The sequence below is a fragment of the Falco punctatus genome, assembly GCF_963210335.1.
Source record: "Falco punctatus genome assembly, chromosome: Z".
Taxonomy (NCBI): domain Eukaryota; kingdom Metazoa; phylum Chordata; class Aves; order Falconiformes; family Falconidae; genus Falco; species Falco punctatus.
In genome coordinates, this window is record NC_137586.1 from 63,691,556 (window position 1) to 63,714,159 (window position 22,604).

A 22,604-nucleotide genomic window follows, 5' to 3' on the forward strand; every position below is an offset into this window, starting at 1 on the left:
ATATTCTAATTCTGGCAGAAAAATATTAGGAAAAGGTGGAAGATGGAATAAAGACTTGTACTACGAACTAGAAACATCAGTGAGGATTTTTCATTTTCTAGTAAATGCATGATTTTCTTCGCAGAGATCTATGCTGTATTCCTGTTCTTTGGCCTGCTGAGGAGCCCTTCAGCTATTAACTTCTTCAGAGTGGCTGACTGTTGCTTACAACTAATAGCAAAGAGTCCACAAATGCAGGAAGAACAGACTGCAACAATTTACATGACAGGATCAGTTTACATAGCAATTTAAAGCATAAATTTTCAGACTGGAAACGTATGCTTTGGAGAGATGCCAGTAGTGGTTCAAGGGGGAAGGAGGTATGACCAATTTTGTTTTGACTATATTTTTTTTTCAGATAGGGAGTTTTACCCCTGTGTGTCTCAGAAGTACCTTGAAAAATGAAGCTGGAGCCCATCTGGTGCTACAGAGCATAACCACTATATACATCAGTCCTTGTGATGTAAACAGAACACACATCATAAGAAAGCAGCATCCATCAGAAAATGAAAAAAAAATTGTGTATATATGCGTGTATATACATACGCACATGACTGTTGGTTTCACATTAACAATTCTATAGTGGCAAGGAATGTCAAGTCAGTTTTGGACCTCTAAACACTGAGTTCCCATGCTGAAAAGTTTGAGGTTGAACTCCTCCATGTCATTCCTGTGTTTTGAGATACTTTTTCACTTTAATTGAATAATCTGAAAAGGTGGTTCTTTTCATTCATTTAGAGAGTGATAGCTTCTACTTCTTGAAACCACTGGGAATTGAGGTTTGTATTTTAACAGGTTAGTAGAAGAGGAATATTGTGGAAGGACAGTTCATCTTTCCTCGAAGGGAATGCAACATAATGCAACAAGGATATCCTTTGTGTGTTTCCATGTGTGGTAAATACATGCTGATGTTGATAAAATCTGTTTTCCTAATGAGTGTTTTGTTTTTATGTATCATTTGTCTCAGTATTCTTTTGTTTTGTTGTATTAATTGGCTTACCGTTTAGGTACTGTGACTAATTCTTAATTTCTACTTTCTAACTTGATTACTTAATTAATGGTTTCCAGAGTTACAGTTTGAAAGAATGATGGCAGTTGTACAAACACAATGCAGCTACCACAGGGTTTGAGTCCTGTAAGAAAGGACTGAATGTCTGTCAAGTTCCTAGTGAAATATTTTAAGTGAGGATAAAATCATAGAAACCTAGCTGGGAAGCACAGAAATCAGACTTCATCCAGCAGTCAAGGCAAAATTTTAATGGGTTCAGATACCTTTTATGTGATCTGAATGAGTTTATTACATATGTAAAGGGAGTTTCTCTAATAGAGTCAGCCAGACTAGATCTCTCTTGAGAATCTCTCAAGTTTTCAGCCCAGTTCTATATACACTGTATGACTTTGCACCATGCAGGAACCAAGCTATAAATTCTGCAATCTGTTATCTGGGTGGAATTACAGAGTGTGTGGCTACCTAGTCTTTTGGGACTTTATTCATTCAAGGAGAAAAAGTATATACATAAAATCTAGTCACCTAGTAACAATGAGGAAGGACTGTCTGCGTACAGAAAGCAGATTAAGCTGGGGTTGGTGACTTTATGACAGCTATTCCAATATGTTTTATTTAAAAGGAAAAATGCCAGAGGAGATTTAGTGCTTTGGAAAATACTACTGTGTAAAGCCTATGTTGTATGATGAACACAGGAGGGGAACAGCAGTGACAGCAGAGATTTAAATTTCTTTAAATGCTCGTTCTTTCCCTAACAGCCCCTTGTGTTACATCATCCTCATCAACGTTGCTGGAGTCTCACAAGAGGACATTCATTCTGGAGAGATGTTTGTCACTGTGGTGCATATGGACTGCTTTCCAGTCAGGGATTCAGCTGCATATAAGGCAATGTGCTGAAGGAAGCCAGTCTGGACAAAAAAAGGAGAAAGTCTTGAGATGGCTTTAATAAAACTATCATCTCCTGCACAGATAAGCTTCACCTAGATAGTGAGTATCACTGAGCAAAATAAAAGCTCACAGACACTGGTGTGTTGCATCCATACTATAATCATGATTATAAAACAAGGTGCTGAAGAGATTTGATACAATAGGAGAGGTCAGTGTAAAAAGAAAAGGGCAGAGCACTTTTTATTAAGCTTGTTTTGTGGAAGCTGGTATCCACACCAAGATCTGATATACTGAACATTTCATCTCTGTGTGTCCGGGCATTTGTTCTCCACATGTGGTAGTTATAGGTGGATGAATGGGTGCAACTCTCAATGCAGGTAATGTCTTTATTTGTGTTCATAGTCACATTTTGCTGTCTGTGAGACCAGCATTGATACTTTCTTTCTCAGTTTACTTCAGAAATGATCCCATTAAAATCAGCGAGCACTTTGATGCAATACAAGGGAAAGGGATGTGGTGTCATATGGGTTGAAAAGTGTGTAAGGCAACTCACTTGCTCGTGAAAAAGGGGCCAAGGGCACTCAAAGCTGCTACTGATACCTGAAACAACTAAGAGAGTTTTCAGTCTTTTGCTTGAAACAAAATGAAAGTTTTTAACGTCTAGATCCTCATCTACTTACGATGCTGTGCAGTGCATGATATATTGTGGGCACTGTATTACTTTTACTGCACTTTCAAATTATCCATTACACATCCACTCCTGTAACTTCATTACACTCTTCTGGGTGGTGATGACAGGACACATCTGAACTCTCTCACCCTCCCATGGCTCTATGCAATGGCCTCTCAGTTCTGGTTTAAAAAGAGAGCTAATCCTCCAACAAGCCTCAATAAAAAGAAAAATCCCAAACCTCTTAAAAAAACCCCAAACTGTCAGGGTCTTAAGTTTAGGACTGGTCCAGGGCATGGTTCAGAGTAGCTTGAAAATCCTGCAATATTTACATACATTTTATTCTGTATATGCACACAACACGCGACATTCTGTGTTAAGAGAATGAGATGTCTGAGTGCTATGAAAAATGAGACCATGTCCTGCTATGAACATTTGCACCTTTGTGTTCTGAGTGTGAAGTCGATTTGGCATGTTACCGGCCCAGACTGGTAATGTTTTATTCCTGCATTATAATAATGTAAGTGCTTATGAAAGGGGGAAGGTAAAAAAGTTGTAGTGTTGCCAATTCTTGTGATGTAATTGTGAGTTTCATGCTGGGTTTTGATTCTTATAATGCCAAAAGTGAGAAACTTGACTTGTATTCAGGAAAACATTTTATACCTTATTATAATAGAAAGATACTTTAAAACAGATGCAGAAATAGGCATGAAGTTTATGTTCAGACCTCTGTCAAGCTGCATACAATGTAACATCATCTAACTATATGTTTAATTTAGGATTAACAATTTGTTCAAAGGATAAAATGCTTCTTTGGATTTATTTTTTATAATGGATGTTGCAGTCCCTAAAATATGAGCCTGAGGCAACTAAAAGCAAGTGATTGAATGATATTCCTACTTCTTACTCTTACACATTTCAATTTTAATTTGTCTCTGTTTCTACCACCTTTCTGTACCTGGCACAGTTCCATACTCAGTGTTTGTTTCAGTTCACTCAGTTGGGCTTCGGTTAGTCCTGAAAATCCTTCTGCATATGTTTAAAGTTAAGGCATATGCACATGTGTTTAGTTACCAGGTGTGGAGATACTACTTGGTGTGAGTAGAGTACAGGAGCTGTATATTACCTACCTGACAGAATGCCTTATGCATCTGACATAAATTAGTCATTCAAATTGTGGAAGTCAGAACCTCCCAATACCTCAAAGACAAATTCTGAGGGAGCCAGAAACTGCGGGATATACAAAATTCTATTTGTAATGCCCTGCACTTCCACAGTTTCTACTTTCACATAAATCTTTTTCGGATACTGCTTATGTTTTGGGTTTCAGGTTTGTTTTAATGTGGCTGTAACTTTTCATTTGCACCACGTGCTTTTCCAGGGGAATATAATTGATCTATTTCCCTTTACAATGCTCTTTATTTTATATTCACTTCAGCTGCCTGCCTTTCTTCCTCCACCCCAATAAATTCTTTATTCCAGAATTATTTTCTCAGAAGCTTCCTGATTTATTGTTTCTGTTTAAAGGAAATGCATAAAACGATAATTGGTGCAGGCATTACTGCTTTCAGTTTACAATGTTACTACCTAACTAGAATGACATTCATTTTACTGATAAATGTGAGCTAAATCGAAAATTCAGACTAAAGAAGTTATTGCATATTTGTTTGAGAAAAAGATTTTAAAATATAGCTTGTCAATGCAAATTATGAATTTTCAGCAACCAGGGCTTTTACCCATAGTGAAAAAATGCCTCAGGGTAAGAGGTCAAGGACAAAGACCTTCCTCAGCTGTCAATATTCAGGCAATTGATCTTCTCATTTTATTTAATCTCACCAGCCACCTCCCTCCCTTTCCTCTCCCTTCCCTCCTGCCTCTTTCCCCTTCTCTCCAGTCTACTTAGGGAAACTAAATGTCCCTGCTGCCAGCAGAGCTTAGTGTAAGTGTAATATTACATGAATCAAAGGCCCTTTAGGCCATGATATAGACTGGTAATTTATTACTGAAGAACAGAGGCTTTTTTGAAATTTCCTTTAGTTCAGGCAGATCACTATGAATTAACTAGGCAAGAGGGCAGCAGGTGCTTTCATTAAATTTACAGTCACTGGCAGCAGACAGGGAAGTATTTAAAAAAAGAATATGCAGCTGTGCCGATACATGTAATCGCAACCATCCGCAGGCACACAAGATGTGCAGGGGTAGCCGCAGACTTTCCGGTCACTGTGCTGGAGCTGTGCTGACGCACAAGGACCAGTGTGCATCGTGCTTGTGATTAGGTCCTTAAAATGGCAAATTGCTTGGACTAGACCTCCAAATGTTCTGTGAGAAAAAAATTAACTACTTACAGGGCTGGGCTTAGTTGAACCTCCCAGCTGAAGTGACCTTGAACTTCAGAGAAGTTCATCGCCTGATCACAGCTTTGTGGTTTTGGCATTTCTCCACTCACCATTTTGTGAGTCTGTGAAATAACAGCTTCAACAGATCTCTCCCTGATCTGTGTTCTTGGCTCAGTTTCTTCAGCCATCAGATAGTATTTTGTGTATAACTGGTATTTGAAACTAATGAAATGATATTTTCTGCAGAGCCAAACCTGTATTTTCCTTAAAGGAAAGGAAATTCAACACAAAGCTGCTTCCACCTCAACAATGACAGCTTCTCAGTTTACCTTTGTAATTGTTTATTACAAAAGACGGTATGGAAATGTTTATTTTGTACCCTGAACCTTGCTGGGAGAAACATTTACAAAGTAAATTCTTGGCATTGATCCAAAGCTCATTTAAGTCAAGACTTCCACTGAAGCTTACATCTGGCCTTTGAAACCTAGTTTTAGATTTGCATGTCTGGGCTCTGTTTTCATTAATTTTCATGGAAGTTGCACACACATGTCTGAAGGCACTACACTGACCAGAGTCCTATGCCTTGTTATCCAAGTTCAAAACAATCCTTAAGTGTAAATATACTGAAGAGTCAGTGCCCTGTATCCAAAATATGTTGTACTTGTCTAATGCTATGCAGCATATGGCATTTGTATACTGTACACTGTTACAAAATCATGTCTATATTTTTCCTAAATTTCTTTTCAAAATATTGTAACTACAAAAACCTGAAAAACGCTAGTTTGGTTGACAAGACAAAACCTAAATTATGCAATTCACCATGTGTAACTACAAAGAAATATATTCATTTTAATGTATAGACATTTTGAGTTTTAAGTAGCACTCTAGCTATTTTTTTTCATTTTTTTTTGTTCCCTTTTCACTTTGGAAAGCATATATGAAACAATAAAGTATAGGTTCAGGGGTTTAATTCCCTTTAATCTTCAAAAATAAAGATGCTTTATATTGCATTTTTCAGTATGTCTGGCCCTTAAAGCAAATAAAAGGAAACATATTGCCACAATTCCTCAATATTCTTTCTATGTATAAACTTCCTTTTAGGATTACAAATCACCAAAGACAAATATAGTCATCTACACAAGGTTTGAAGAAGATGTTTCCTCTCTCTTGTTTTATATTTACAGTTTCCCTGGGTTCATAAAATGCTCTGATGCTACAGAGCTATGTACACCGCTTTTAATAGAGCCATTTATCTGCTTTTGAGAAGATTAGCATGCAATCCCTAGAGACATTTCTCAGCTAATAAGAATAAAATGAATGCTACTTGAGCACCTGTAATCAAATTACTTTTTATTCCCTAAATCCTTGACAGACTCTGAAGTCTCACGGTTTCCTAAGTGGGCATGTTACAGACCCTGGTAGTGTAGTGCTAGGATTTTCCCTCTCTTTTCTCTTACATTTTCCCCATCCAGCATCTACCATTATTTGAGAGAAAAGCAGAACCAATGAGCCAAGCAGAAGAGCCCTATCAGGATGAAAATCCCAGCATTCTGGAGGCATGAAGCACCCCAGCAGCCATTCCTCTGTAGTTGTCACAGCCCAGTCCGCAGTGCTGGTGGGACAAGGCCAAAGCATTTTACAATCCACTGCTACTGCAGACATGACTGTTCCCAGAGAACTGTTGCGGCAAGACAGGTACCTATGGAAAAATAAAGGAAAACAAAAGTTTAAGGAAAGAAAAAATGTGTGTATAGTAAAGTCCCTCACAGTTCAAATGAAAAGCAATGTGTACAACTAATTCTTGCAACATTTTTCAAGGAAGTATAGTGGGCTCAAATTTAGTCTGGCATCTTCAGGCAGAAATTAGTTTTAAATCAAAATACTTTAAATAGATATGTATATTTACAAATGAAGTGGGCCTTTGTTGTCTAGCTCTGATGAATTTTTCTGTTATCTCTGCAGGATGAGGTTTGGTTTTGTCTCATCATACTAAAAGACCCAGTTGTAATACATGGATACATTTCCCAGATAAGGAAACAGAAGTTAAGTTTTGCACAAAGTTCATGGGTTCTTCAAGTTGGAAGCCTGTTTGGGTGACTAATAGGTTTATTCCTGGCCCTCTGAACATTAATTCATCTAATTCATTGACTATGTCTTTAACTAATAGTATTGCCAATAGATTTGATAGACTACTAGGAAATAAGCCAACAGAACACAGCCAGAATACTGTAGATAAGACACTGGCAAAGTGCTAGCTGCTGGTTGAAAAGTTAGTGTATAACCAGATAAGAAGTTCATGTCAGTATGTCTTTTCATGGATATCTAATCAGGTATAATGCCAACTGGATACGGAATCATTTATTCTCACCTCACTCGCTGTAATCTGCAACATGGGATTCCCTAGCACTTGTGCCGACACTGTCTTTGCAATGTCTATCATACTCCCATCTCAGGTGAAATTAATCAGAAAGATTCAGCTAAAAATGACTTCTCCAGATGCCTCTGCATTCTATTAGGTTAGTTTGTGATGGGCTATTTAGAACAAAGGGTTGCATGCTAGGACTGGGTCTTATTAACACCTTTGCATTTAGCGTAGATGAAATCCAGAAATCAACTCTCTCTCCCTATATAGGAAAAGTTAAATGGAAATGCCTCACATAACCTGAAAACAACAGTCTAAAGCAGGAATTAACAAATCCTATACAGTGGCCCAAGATGGCTGAATCAATCATTTTAATACCAAAAATTTTTAACAATCTTCAACTTCCACATTGTAGGCATGCTTTATAACTTCATTCCTATATAAGGTCACTAGATAAAAAAACCTGATGAAACCGTTGTTAATTTGTCATCCTTTCATTTTTTTTCCCCTTCTTATAATATACAACTTTGTTAAAAAATTCAAGATGTAGTGTGTAAAGTGAACAGGAGTCAGAGCATATTACCAGCAGTGAGCTTATTTCCATAACAATGGACTCGTTATCCTACTGGCTGTTGAAAATGGATGAGGCCACACTCATGCCAAAAGCCAAAGAGGTCCCACCGGGAAGGTCCTTTTGCTGGGAAGATACAGGACACCTTTGTTTGGTGTTTTGGGTTTTTTTTAAGAGAAAGTATTGTCTTTTTTTTTTTTTTTTCTTCCCCTCACTATTTTCGGCAAATCTGAGTTTTTCTTTTGCTCTGGGTACAGCAAGATAATACAAAATAAAGGGGAAAAGCATTTAAAAAACCTTGCGTGGTCTTCATTAGGATTGAAATAATAATAGTTCTTGAAAAGAAATGCTCAGTCTTATAATGTGTTTTCATGATTTCATGAATTAATAGTAGTCTATGAACATCAAAATATTTCACCCTGTTAATAACTCTTGAATGTTTATTTTATGCAAATTAATTGGACCCTAAATGGATTGTATCCCTGAAGAGTTACCTGCAGGACTGAAAACCTACACCAATCTTTCCAAATTTATACAGGTATAAGCATTAACAGAATGTGGCATTTTTTTTTTCACTACTGTTAATTCCACAGTGGGGGAAAAAAAAATAGTATGTTGCCAACTACTTCTACTCTTCAGTTGCAGAAATTTCAATTTGTTGACACTGACACTCCTCTTTATAATAGCAACAAAAGCCACTGGCCATAAATACTAACTGATTACAGTCAAATGCAAGTATCTGCTCTCAACAGCACGTTGTTACATGCCTGCTTAAACAGAACATTTAACTTTGCAAACTTAATGTAAGATACATGGCATTTGATGCAACTTTACTGCAGAGGAGCTCATAGTCTTGGCCCGTGTGTATCCAAAAGAGTATCTGGTTTACCATCAGTTCAGTTAGTTTGTTAACAGACATCACTGTTACATTTTTTTCAGTGATAGACTCTTCAGATGCTTAATACAGAAGTGACCAGAGTTTTATGTGTCATAAACACAAATTCCTTCCACAGGGCCATATTCTTTCCATTGTATTTAGCGTGCAGATGGTCTAATTAAAATTTCTTTCAAGAGCATCTTTTGGTAAATTCTATTTCTTTTTTCCTCCCTGCAAATTAATATCATGCTTTGACATCTCATTTTTAGGGTTTTGCTGAGGAAAACAAAACAGAATAGATGCACCATTAATGAGGTGCAGTGTAACTCAGCTGAGAGTATGAACCATTCAGTGTATCTGGAATGAGAACACTGGCATGCAACACCTTCGTGCTCCTTTGGCCAATGGCTTCTTAATGCCTTACCGCCTAATTGACCACTAACAAGATTCTGCTCCACTAACCAGAAGTCACTTCTTCACTTCTTCAATTTAACCACTGTTATCGTACACACTCCACCTCTGACTATTCTATTGCTTACTGTCTATGATATTTTACTCTTCTCACAGTGGCCATTCAGAACAAGTATATCAATCTATCTACCCTGTTTGGGTTTTCACAGGATTTTATTTGGACCTTTCTTTTTTTTCCAGCTCCCCCAACAAGCATGCTAACATTAGGGGGGGTGGATGGGGGGACAGGGGGACAAAGTGAAAGTAAAAACCATTGTGGTTTAATGAAGTTTTAAAGTCAAATAACATATATATACACACATTATTTTAAGCCCAATTATAAACAAACAAAAAGCATATTTATTACACAACACAATTAAGTATAATTTAAAGGTGTAAGAAAACCAAATACATTAATTATGTAATTTCCCATGCTGTTTTTATGTATCAGTTTAAATACAGAAAAGTCCCAAAATATTTTCTTTCCAGTTCAGCTGGGATCCCTCACCCACACTTCTAGTCTCTGAAATGCAACATGGAAACTATTTCACGGCATCACATCAGGAGAATGCAGACAAGAAAAGAGAGGCTTAACTTTTCTAGATGAAACTCAAGGAAGGATTTTAGGCTCCCATCCAGGAACCTAAGAATAGCCCTATTTTTGTATTCAGGTGAGTAAGTTTAGAAACTAAGAGTGTAGGAATTGTAGAATTCAGTGGATTGGAATGGTCATACTTACCAGACATAAAAAAAGAGGGCAACAGGGGAAGGCAGTGATGGTGCGTTACCTTGAAGTATGTACCAGCACTTTAAACACATGTTATATCACTGTGTGACCAATGTGAGACAACATGATGATCATTAAGCAGCTAAAATTGTTTTGCTTTTACCCAAAATTCAACACCCCACAAACCTATGTTTTAAAAAAACAAATGAAGCAGTGGCTGACACAGTGCTCATGTTGTGAAGATTTAAATAGCTGAAGTTGAGATATACAAAGTTCTGGTGTTCATCTTTTCTCTTTAAACATATACTTTAAATAGATGTGGTATGTCACTTTCTTGTTCTAACCCAAATATGCGTGTTAAAATGCACAACTCCCAGGTTTTCAAGCTAGTGTAGATGACCAAGAAGTATCTGTCTAGAATGAATAATCAGTTAATCATCTCTACCGTGACAGAAGTAATGTTGCACTCCTTTGGTCTGATTATTTCTGTGAAGGAAAAAGACACTTTAAAAATGCTTGTTGTAATGTCTTGTCTCAAGGGACTCTGACAAAAGCAAAAGCAGTTTCTTGTTTTTCACCATGACTTCAGCTGAAACTGCCTAAAAAGGGAAACAGCAGTTACCTTAAAATTAGATGTTTATACTGGCCTGATGCTGGTCCGTGAAAAGAAATTTGAAAGGATGTTTATTGCTGTACAGTGACTCCCATATCTATGAAAGACAAAATTCTTAAAAACACACTGAGTTTTACCTAGCGGGTTTATGGCCTTGACAAACTTTGAAGACTTCACCTCTACACAGTGCTTGCACAGGGCACAGATTTGGTGTGAAGGATGAGGTGTCTCCCCTCTCACTGATGACCAGTGAGCAGGGGACACCTCTGAGTCCTTACAGTTTGCATGAAGGCCATCTGTGGATGTCTGTTAAGTGTGTTGAATCTTATCCAACATATGCATGTATGTGTGATGAAAGTCACCCATGCATATTTTAGCCGGCATTTTATAAAAATGTGTTGCTAAATAATCCTTTCTGAGAAAGAAGATATTTTCTTTGGGAATCTGGGAGGCTACTGTAATGCACATTGGTATATAAAGTGCTCAATGGACATTGCAGGTGGGGCAAATAAAAATCCTGTCATGGCAGAAGATTGCCTTGCCTCTAGTTCTGCTGAGATGGTGGTGCTTCAGGAGGCTGTTCCTATACCTCTGGTTTTTATTGTCTGTTTTCTACCCCCAGGTTGTGAATAATTCTCTGCAAATTGAGAAGTCAGTGTCCACTATAGCACCAGTTCCTGCCATGTGTTTCTACTGGATAAATGCCTGTGTGAGTTTGCTGAAACACGTATGTCTAGCCAGGAGTGATCTGCACAGCACAAGATACTGCCGTCTTAGCATACAGATGTGTTCAGAAGGAAACATTTTGTTAAGTTTGTTAAAGTATCTGGATTGTAGTTCTAGTCATGTATCTGTCTTTCCCCCTCTCTCTCATTCCCTCTCCCCAGGCATTTTTGTTGGGTCCTGTTAGTCCTTCCATCTCTGCTATTTGCAATATTTCTGGAGGTAGATTTAAGTCTTACACATCTGCAATATGTGCAAGTAATGTACTAGCCTACTAAGGCCTCCTATGTCTTTAATAGAATCCCAGCAAGTTTAATTCTTAGTTTTGCAGGGATTTTTCCTCTTCATTTGGTTGGTGTGGCACTGTGACAGGGTGATGTGACTGAATTTCTGCTTGTTTCAGTCTCCCACATGAATCTTAATTGCTCCCTAGTTGGCTGATGTCATTGATCATGTTTGGCCCCTGTACAGAATCTGTAGCATTGCAGTTACAGACTTCTACTCCAGAATGGATTTGGCATATTTTCTGAGAGTTTCTTTTCTCAGTGAAATCTTTCTGTCTCTGATATGCACACGAACATGTATATGATATTCTTCTGTACACTTCTTTAATTTTAATAGCATCAGTGTACTGAGGAAGCAGATGCAGCTCCTCCTATAGTCTCTGCCAGTTCTGACAGAATGATGGAAGTGAGACCTTTATCATAAATGTATTTTTTATAAAGATAGAAAGTAAACCTTGATGTTTTATTTCCCCTCAAATTATTTCTAGTCCCTGCCTTGAAGCCAGCACACACTTGCTTTGATTAATGCTTTTTATCAGAGTGACTATCCTTTATTCTTGTTCAGTTGCCGTATTTCCGGGCCACAAAACTGTTCTTCAGTCAGCTTTGTACGCAAAAGCCCAGAAAATAGGACTTGAATACTAGACTGTTCTGTGCCCTGTGTCAGGACAAACTATACCAATCTGTTTTGAAAACTCTCTGGTGATGAATATTTGACAATCTCCCCAGGCAATCTGTTCTAGTACTTCACCTTCCTTACCCTTAGGAAATTTCTCCTAATCTAATCTTATGCTCCCTTATGCAATTTAAATCCATTGCCTCTTATTCTAACTGCCATTGATATGGAGAACAAGGTATTCTCCTCTCCCTTTCTCTACCCTTTTTTTTTAGTGTATTTGAACACCACTACCATGTTCCCCTATCAGTTTTGTCTTCTCTGAGCTAAGCAATGCCCGTTCTTTTAATCTTTCCCCACAGGGCACATTTTCTAGACAACTGATTATTCTCAGCTGCTCTCCTCTGGACTTTTTAACATTCTTCTTTGAAGGTCTTTTTGTAGATTTGGCTGCTTCCACCTCCACCCCCACCCCTGCAACACACACACTCAGAAGGGGAGGCTGAGGGAGCTGGGTTTGTTTAGGCCAGAGAAAAGGAGGCTAGAAAGGACTAGTTGCTGCTTAACAACCTAATGCTGTGTAGAGAAGACAGAGCCAAATGTTTCTAAGGTGCCCGGTGAAAAGATGTGAGGCGGTGGTAACAAGCTGCAATAACGGAAATTTTAACTGAGTACTTGTAGTGACAGTGGCAAGCACTGAAACAGGGGCTCTGAGAGACTGTGAAACCTCCACCCTTGGAGATTTTCAAAACTCACCTAATTAAGATCTTAAGCAATCTGACCTAGCTTGGAAGCTAGTGTTGCTTTGACTAGATGACCTTGAGGGCTGCTTTCCAACCTTAATTATTATGTGAATCTGTGTTGCCTAAAAGTGATCGTGTTACACTGTCTTTCAGTAATGCTGTAGAGGTAGAAGGTGAGGGATTAATTCCGTGGTTATAAATTATTGTCCTGTCATGTATGCCAAATTATGCTTGGCTCTTTTTGCAACTTTATTGACTAAAGTTCACCTTATGATTTCACTACAGCCTCCAGACTAGCCAGTAAGACTGCTGCCCAGGAGGCATTTCGTTCTTTCTTGATTAAGCTTTTTCTGCTTAACCCTTCTACAGCTTCCTTGCTTTTTTGCATCCCTCTTTCTCTTTTTCTTTCATTCAGTTTGTAAGGATCCTTTTGAATTTCAGTCCTGCCTTTAAGAATATCTGCAGCTTCTACCAGCTTGCTTAGTATATGGTAAATTTAATAAGCATGCTTTTTCATTTAAATCATTAATAAAAGTGTTGATACTACAGGACCAGAATATAGACCTTCAGTTTTGGTAAATTCCTTCTATAAGAGAGAGAACAGCAACTGCTGTCTGAATACAGCTTTCTAATCATTTTTGCATCTACGTTAAGCAATTTCATCTCTACATGTTTTCCTAGCTTGCTTATGAGCACGTTATATGAGACAGAGTCAAAGGCCTTAATTAAAAAGATGACATTTTCTGCTTCTGCTGTATCCATGAGGTATTTTGTCACAGAATGACTGTGTATCCATAAGGTATTCTGTCACAGAATGAAATTAGATTGGTTTGACATAATTTGTTCCTGACAAAACCTTGCTGGCTGTTGTTCATCTCTTTCTTTTCTCCCCCCTCCCTGACCCCCCACCCTTTTTTTTTTAAATTATATTTTCTGATGATCTCAGCAAAATATCTGACTGGTTCAACATTTTTTTTCCCAGAACTGAAGCTACATGTCTGCCCTAAAACTTTTTGTAACTTATTTTCCTTTCTAAATCACCCAGATGTGCCTTTGTAATTTTACTGGTGCCTTCTCTGTCTTCTGTGATTTCTTGAAGATCACAGATGATGATGCTTCCCTGAGAACCCAGAATGGTAAAACAGGTCATGACTACATGACTAGAAGTATTTAATTTTTCAGATAATCTGTCATATTTTCTTTCATAATTGCCTTAACTTCTATGCCTTTTTTGAAACTTTGCAGTTCATTTGTCTGAATGTGTTGACTGTTGGGCTCCTGAGTTCTGCCTTATTCATTATCAGACTGTCAAAAGGTCTTTGATCCCCCCAAACCAGGACTTGCTTGCTTCTTGTGACACATCAACATTTTCCAAATCTTTCCTTCTCATCACATCACTCTTCCCAACAAATGTCTGTTAGACCAGTTAAATCATAGCTTTCATCTTCAATTAATACTTATGTCTCTTCTTGATTGTTTCCCAATCTTCTTGTATTGGTGCACAGAAATCACAAACATATAACTTACTTCCTTTCTGTGATGCTTCTCTGAATAACTTCATTCTTCTTGCTTTAAGGGCCTTTACCCATATTGTTGTGGTTTCTTGTTCCCAGTTTGTTGCAGCTGAAGAGTCTCTTCTGTAAAGCTAGTGAGTATCATGCAAATATGTACATATCCTTTTCATGACATAGAAACCACCCTCCACCAATGGCTTATGGAGCATCTTCCCAAAGTCAGGGAAACTAAAGCCCTCCTGGTGAACCATCTGTGCAGCCCTACTTTCATCTGTAGGATGAATCTGTCCTGGTCTGATCCTTTGACCCTTGATGGAAGGATTAATGAAAATACCATCTGAGCCTCTGACTCCTTCACCCTTGCTCTGAGCCTCATTGTCACTTTTGATCTGTTTAGAGGCATTCTTGGCAGTATTATTAGCATTCAGGTCCTTTGTTATATCACTTTCACTTCAATAGCATATGCTATTGAATAACCATTTTGGAAGGTCTCTCTAAGAATTTGTCATTAGTCTTTGTGCAAATAATTATCTGTCCTTGGCCACACTGCAAAATCTTTTTTGCATGCAAACACTATTGTAAGGTATTCTTTTCCAGTTTGGATAAGTTCATGCTTTGTTGATGTAAGAGTCCTTCATTAAAGAGCCAAGACTGTCTGTTTTATAGCAGTTGTTTCTCGGTAGTTCCTCACTGCCAATACATGATAGGTGGCTTGTTCATGTCATGAAATGTCAAGATGTAAATGTGATCAGTGCTATGGTAAGTAGGACAGCTGTATATTGGGGAGATTTGTAAAACTTGAAAATAACTTAATTTGCTTTTGTAGAGATAAGCATCAGGAGTGAAGTCAAAACAGAGAAGTCATAAAGTCTCCCTGGGATAATACTGTACCGACTTTTAGCATTTTTTCTTACTTTTAATCAATTTGTTATCTATCTCCTGGCTGTAGCATGCAAATGTGGGAATGGCCATGCTATGCCATGGCTGATACCACATTCTCTTCACAGTCATGATCCCATTTGGTTACAGTGGTGACTTCTGCAAATCCTGCTCTTACTGCTTGCTGGCAATCAAAATTTTGCTGTAGATTTCAGCAAAAGATGTACCTAGCTGCAACTGTCTTTATGCTGCAAGGCATCTGTTGTTGTAAGGCTCTAGCTACTAATTTTTGCCAATATTGTTCTTTGGTATTACATATTCAGAATTAGAATGTGTGTGAATTTTTCTCCAGTGGTAGTAATGACATCAGGATGTAGGGATGGAATACTTAAATTATTTAATTATTAAGGCTGAATTCATTTAAGAAGACTCCTGCATCCAGAAGAAAACTTTTTAAAGTTTAGACACTTCTTCAACATTTTCCAGATGAAACAATTTATTTCAGAAGTGCCAAAATTTTTATTTAAAATGCTACAAGTTTTTCATTACAAGAGTATATTCTATTTTTGTATTTTTAATTTCAAGATACATTAAAATCTTTTAAAAATGGATAATTTAGTCTTGAGTAAGCTAAAGTTTCATTCCTTCTTAATAAAATTACGAATTACAGACAATGTATGGTACTGAAGGATGCAGAAGCAAAAGTCCAAGATACTATAATTGAAATCTTTTATGTTCAGATGTCAAAGGCAATGAACTAGACAGTGGTTATAAGATGTGATGTAGAAGGTTTTGATTTTTTTAGGGTATTCTGTGGGAAGAAGGGGTTCAGTTTACATAGTCCTCCATGTTTGTTGGAAGAGAAATCAATTGTTCTAGGTGAAGAAGACATGAAACTAGGAAGAAATAAAACTGAAAATTGGTGACTGTACTAGCAGAATTCTGAATAACCTATGTGTTCTCAGAAAAAAGTTCATCTTGTTTTTTCTGAAGCATGGTGGAGAGGTCTGCAGGACAGGGACCTGGGGCTCTGGCCACTCTATCTGGATTGGTGAGAAGGGAAAGCCAACAGCTATCTGTTAGAAATAGCATCGCTTGTTTTGTCACAGTGATAGCAGCTATGAAGCAAAATCATGACAGAGCACTGGAGAACAGACACCAGGAGGTATTTACAAACAACCAAATTGCACTCAAGAACAAGATGGAAGCATTTGAATTGTCTGTGTTCTTGTATTGCAACCAGGTATTGTACATGCCACCCAAGAGTATTAGTGGCAAAGATGATATTTTTTCCCATTCTGTAAGTAACACTGAAGGCTGTTAAACAGTTAAATCATCAGTTAAATCTAAATTATTTGAAGAGATTTAAAATTTTCAAAACAAGATCATCTTAAAGAAGCTAGCTGGTGACCTCTCTGATCCATTAACACTGTTTTTCCATACTTTTGGAAACATGGGATGTTCTGCAGAGCTGAAAGGAAGCTAATGTTAAACCAATTTTCATTTTTTATTGCTTTCGATGCTGTATATAATGATGGGTCTATCAAACAAAATGGTAAACTCTTTGGTGAAGTTCTACCAATCATTACTAAAGAATAAATAAATAATGTAATAAACAAACAAACAAATAAATAATAAATAAAGTAAAATAATTTTAAAATTAGGAAGTTCTTATTCCATTTTTTTTAAAGAGTTCTGATCATGACACGGCTTATTTACGACCAGAAAGAGGTTTCCCAGTCATGACTGTTACAATATGCAGATGACACAACTGTTTGGCAGAACAGGATGAATATTATAAATTGATGAAGTTACCTGTGCTCCTAGGAAGACAAACAGCAGCGTTCATACATACACAGTCAAACACTGAAGAATACAGTTGATACAGAATATGATAAGGACAAGTAGTCTTTCACAGGAAGCAGAGCTTGCAAATAAGTTTTATGAGTAAGAAGAGTGTATAGCAGGTATTTGTGTCCAGGTGCCCACTGCTCAAGAAACACATGGGAAAATTGTGCAAGCTGCAAGGAGGATACACACAAATAATCAAGGAAGGGAAAATATTTGCCTTTAAAAAATCTCAGAATTTTCAAATTGTTTTGCCATAACAGAGGTGATACACAAAAGCAACAATGCAGAGGTGTTCAGTTTAGTGGGGAAATTTTAAAATCCAGAATAGAATTTAAAAGAGAAAGAAGAGGATTTACAAGTAGAGCCTTGCTAGGTCACATGGCCAAGGTTACAAACAAGCTAAGCTCCAACAGTCATGTTTCCTCCTTAACCATTTTCTATGATTTCTAATGACTACTTCAATCAAAAAATATGGGTGAAGGGTAGCTTAGTAACTGCATGAGTCAGCCGTGTCACACAGCTTATTCGGACATTTTTTCCAGGCTCTTGACCCTGTGGGTTTTTTTTTAAAGATATCCTTCAGGTTTGACTTTTGGCAATAGTTAAACTATTTGTGTGCTTTTTGAATTTTACATGTGCCATTCCGTTTTGTTATCAAATTACTTAAATAACAAAGGACCACACTGCAGTCTTTGCTGCCTGGAACACCTCTTCCAGTTGCTTTGTTTGGCTTTGTATTCAGCTCTGTTGTAATTTCAGATTTTTTCCATTGTCATCTAAAAAATGTCCAGTTGCAAAACACATTCTCCTATGTGTCTATCTGCTCCTGAGAGAGGAATTTGGTATGCTGCCATAATTATTGTTTTCTTTCTTCTTTCTTGTTTTTTTTTTCCTCTCCCCCTCCACATACTTAGTTTCTGATTTCATGCACCTGCAGAAGCTGGCTCATTGTTGACCCCATGTTCAGTGTTACCAAGTACAAAGAGAGAGAGAAGGAGAGCCAAGACAGTGGGATATTTCAATCTTCATTTTTTTCTTCACATATTCACAATCATTTCAGTAAGTACTTCCTGGAAATGCATCTCCCTACATTTCTAGACATAAGTCTGTACTAAGCATATCTTCACATTTTTATTCCCACATTGTTATGTCTTATAATTGATATGACCAATTATGATATTACACTAATCAGCCTTCAAGTAAACATATTTATTCAGGTGCTTTAAAAAAAGTGAATTTTATTTGTTGAAGAAAAACATTTAAGATTAAGATCCTTCTAATAACAGAAAGATGTCTTTTCTTTTTTTTTTTTTTTTTTCTGGTAGTTATAGCATACCTTTGACCTCAACATCAAGATAACATCTCATTATGGAGCATTATTGGCATTTAACGCTGCCTGATTGCAAATTACACTTTTTTACTGTTATATTTGTAGAGTTCTATGTTGCTTTTTCTCTTCGAATATGAATACTTTTGCTTCGACATGATTTCAGAGGGGTATCTTCTTGTACATCATCTTGCTGTATGCTTAGAAGCCAGTTTTAAAAGAGGCTTGACTTTGTAGACATGCTGGTTTGTTTCCTTTGGAACAGTTTGGAAAGATGTTGTCAGCAGATTTGTAGGAAACAGAGCAGCATGAAAGAGTGAGAGGATAGTTTTGAGCATTGCCAAGAACCAGTACAGCATTTGGAATCCTAGGAAAATACTTCAGTAGGTTTCTGAATGCAACATTTAAAATTGACATTACAAATCCTTTTCCTATTATTAGTGTTATTATTTCTGTTACTCTTACTCTTGCCAAAATCATTCAACTTACAAGAAAGGAATGGAGACATTTATCCCAGGAGTAACTAAGGAGTTTTTAAGAATTCAGCACTTGGCATAAAGAATTAGCAGTTATGTATTTAGAAGAGGAGGCCAGGCAATCTTGCTGCAGAACACTCTGTTATAAAATTTCTCTCTCTTCAAATTGTTAAATGTTGTAAGAGCCATACCAATAGAAAATAGAGTATGTAGAGAAAGTTATTATTAATTTACAAAAACCTAAATGTTTTTCAATTTTTTTTCTGCTGTGCAGCACAGCCAAACTCTATCCAGCCTCAGTCAGTGTGCAGAGCTCATGCATTTGAATGGTGATGCTCTATAATGTGCTACAGGAGACCAAAGTGTATACACATGAACATTGAAAGAAGAGTCTTTTGTAACTAAATGCAGTCAGAAGAAAAGACTATTTTTTCATGCTGAAAATGTTGCTAATAAACAGGAATGAGGCATGAGGGAGGAGCAGACCTTTAGCAGTCAGACCTGGTGTATTTCAGATGTTTGTAGGGGACTGAGCCAAAACTGGCAACCTGGAGGAGTCAAATCTTTTTTAAAATTAACTTGGCTTAGTATTATTTATCAAGCACTAAAAAACAATTTATGAGGACTGTATACACCCACACGTGTGTTCCAGCAACTGCCTGATCCTTGCTCTGTGGTGTTTGCTATTTCGTAGCTATGCATTTCATTTTCCATGTGTTGATACCGATTTAGATAGTGAGGAGGCAGGAAGTCTTTCCTCTGACCCCTTCAATAAAGGTTAATCTCAGTTACAGATTTCCTGAGCTCCAGGCCCTAGGAAATGAACCTCCTCAGACTGGGCAGAGTGGGGAAGAGGAAGGTTCATTACTGTGGGGCTGCCATGCGTGGCACCTGTGGGGATGTAAGGGGAATGATAGAGAAATGGGTAGGGAGCCTGGAGAGGATGTGCAGTCGAGTGGTGTCTCTGAAAAGCATGTCTTTGTGTTAACTGACACCCACTGCCAAGCTATTGCTTTACAGGCATGGTCTAGCCCTTAATCACTGTACATTACAAGCCTGAACGGGATCATTTCCAGTGCTACACACTAATAATATTTATTAGAAGGTCCAATAAAGCTTTCCTCTGTAGTCAGGCTCTTATTGTATGGTGTCATTATTACATAAACAAGCCCTGGAAGGCTGTTTCCAGTTAGAGACGTGTAGCAGGCGGCTTAATCTGAGAGGCCCAGTAGGGTGTGATTTTAGGCTTTTTTTCTGTCTACATAACAGCAGACTAAATATTGAGGATGATTTGGGGACTACAGTGTTTCAGCCAAAAACATTCCTTGCAGTAAATTATTTCCCTTTTCCCCCCTCCTTCACTTTAGAGACTTGGAGGGTTCGTGTTTTTGGTTTTGGTTTGGGGCTTTTTTTCTTTCTTTGTTTTCTTTTTTTTTTTTTTTATTCTGGGGAGTCTGTAGCCAGCATCAGCTTCCCATATGTTAGAGGCATCTCAGGGTTTATTAGTCAGCCTAAGTCAATTGAGATTTGCTGTATTTGCTTTCATAAAAGCTGTGTGTACTATATACTTCTTGAACTGGAAATCACACAATGCTCCTTATTTGCCTTCAATCACTAGCAGATGCAGAATGGTCAGATCATTTCCCTTTAAACCGACCTAAGGGATTAAAGGAATTTAAAGGAATTTCCAACTAACTAGTGCCTCTGCTTTCCCTGACTTTACTTCTTGAGCCTTCAGGGTCAGAGCCTCTGGTAACTTAATCTGTCTCTCCCTCCCCCTGATTTGTTCGCTTCCTTCCTTTTGTTCGCCTCCGGAGCAGTAACCGAGTAGCCAGGCTCAACTCCTGTGTTTGCTGGCTTCCAAATTCTTACACCAAACATTTGTGTAAATCTGGTGGGAAGTGGGCGCTCTGCTGGAGCACAGGAGTCTAAAATGCACCTTCATAGCAGTTTTCAACCTTTAATCCTCGGGTATTCATAGGCATGGAACTGCATCGAAGGTAAATGTGAAAAGCATGCCTGTTTAGATTTGCCATGCGAGGGTCCCAGACTCTACTGGAAAAAGCTGTAGGGATATGAGAAGGACTGAAAACTGCCCTCCCGCGCAGCAGCCAGAACACTGGGAACAGCGCAGGTCCCCCAGTGCTGATGAAAGCTGTCCCGCAGAAGAGGGGGCTGCAGGAGTTGACGCGCAGCAGAAATTGCGAAGTCCCACGGGGCGGGGAGGGGGGGGCGGGGAGGGAGGTGGGGGGAGGGGGGGAGAGGAGGGCCACAATCTGCTTCCAATCAGGGATGGCTAATGGCAGTTCTGCATCTTTTGTTGGTTTTTGTTTCAGAAACCAGTTAGGAGCCTTTGTGTGGATTGTCTCAGCTATCAGGGGACAGGAGCTTACTCAGCAGGTGGTCATCGGAGAAGTGGCTGATGCCTTTAAAAATACCTCTGTCTCTTTTGTTCTCTGCCTGATGCCATGACTTTGGTGTTTCTAGTTTTGACATCTGCTCTTCATCCAATTACTCATTTTGACTATGTACTTGTAGGGCACGGAAGGGGCTTTCTTTCAAAGGCTCTGTGTCATTACTTTCTTTGCTGACTGCCATCTTCTCTATAAATCGGTTTCTGTTAAAAAAAACCCGAAATCAATCCCAGCAACCTTCTAATCAGGTTGGTGATCAAAAAAATCAAAACCAGCTTTGTTAGTGTTTTTCCTTGAATTTCTTAACGTGATGAGTGATTATAAAAAAAATTGGTATTTAAAACTCTCACAGTGCATCATTAGTATCTGAAAGTTAGAAATTCTTAATTGACTGGATAAAAATCTTCAAAATATGAACAAAATCTTTCAAAGGAAGACAGTGATTTATGCCTTTTAATTACCAAGAATGGGGGGTGGGGGGGTGGGGGGTGGGGGGTGGGGAAAAGAATCTCTTGTTGATACTAGAACTGCCACCTCCCTCTTCAATGAATTATGGTCATCCAACAAGTGTAATTTAAATGCTTATTTTGCCTGCACATTCGTGATTAAAAAGAGGAAAACATGTAAAGCATGAGAAGGCATATAATGCATGATTCTCTGGAATAATGTTGGATTTTTGGATATCAAGCAGTTGGCACTTACCGTTATCATTTATGTTATTTCTTCATTGTAAACCAACAGGTAAAACTTGTAATGATAGAGCAAAGCCTAAGGTACCTCTGCATTCATCCAAAGTAGCCAGAAGTGTTTCCACCAATTTTGTCATTATGTCTTTGGAACGGAATTGAAAAAGCCCAAGGAAACCCAGAAAGATGTCAGGTTTATGATATCAATGGGATCTGAGGTCAGATACAGAGAGAAAAACTAAACGATGAATCTGAGGAAAAAGAAATAATAGTAGTCATTCTTTTTTTGAAGTTCAATCTTTTCTTGTTCAGTTTTTAGAAAGGAGGAAGGAAGTGTTAATGAAGCTGCTGTGTCTGCCTTTTAATCCCGTGGCTCCTCCTTTTGTGCACTGCTCTAGGAAGTGCTATTTGTTGCTTTTTGGCGACAGGGAAGAAAGTGATTATATAAGGTAAATAAAACCTTAACTGTGGGAAAGATGGAAGGAAAGACATTTTTCTTCATTTTTACACAGGCATCTTCCCATAAATGAAGGAGCAAGTTAAATGTTTCAG

At 38.0% G+C, this 22,604-nt stretch overlaps 1 protein-coding gene across 1 annotated transcript in view; it reads left to right on the forward strand.

The window, feature by feature from the left end:
- LOC308056817 (uncharacterized protein) overlaps positions 1-21,852 on the forward strand; it is a gene marked incomplete at its 5' end in the record, with an annotated part of 365,182 nt that extends 343,330 nt beyond the window's left edge. The window contains one exon of the mRNA XM_080372678.1: positions 125-21,852. The remainder of the gene's footprint in view (positions 1-124) is intronic.
- Positions 21,853-22,604: the final 752 nt, after the last annotated feature.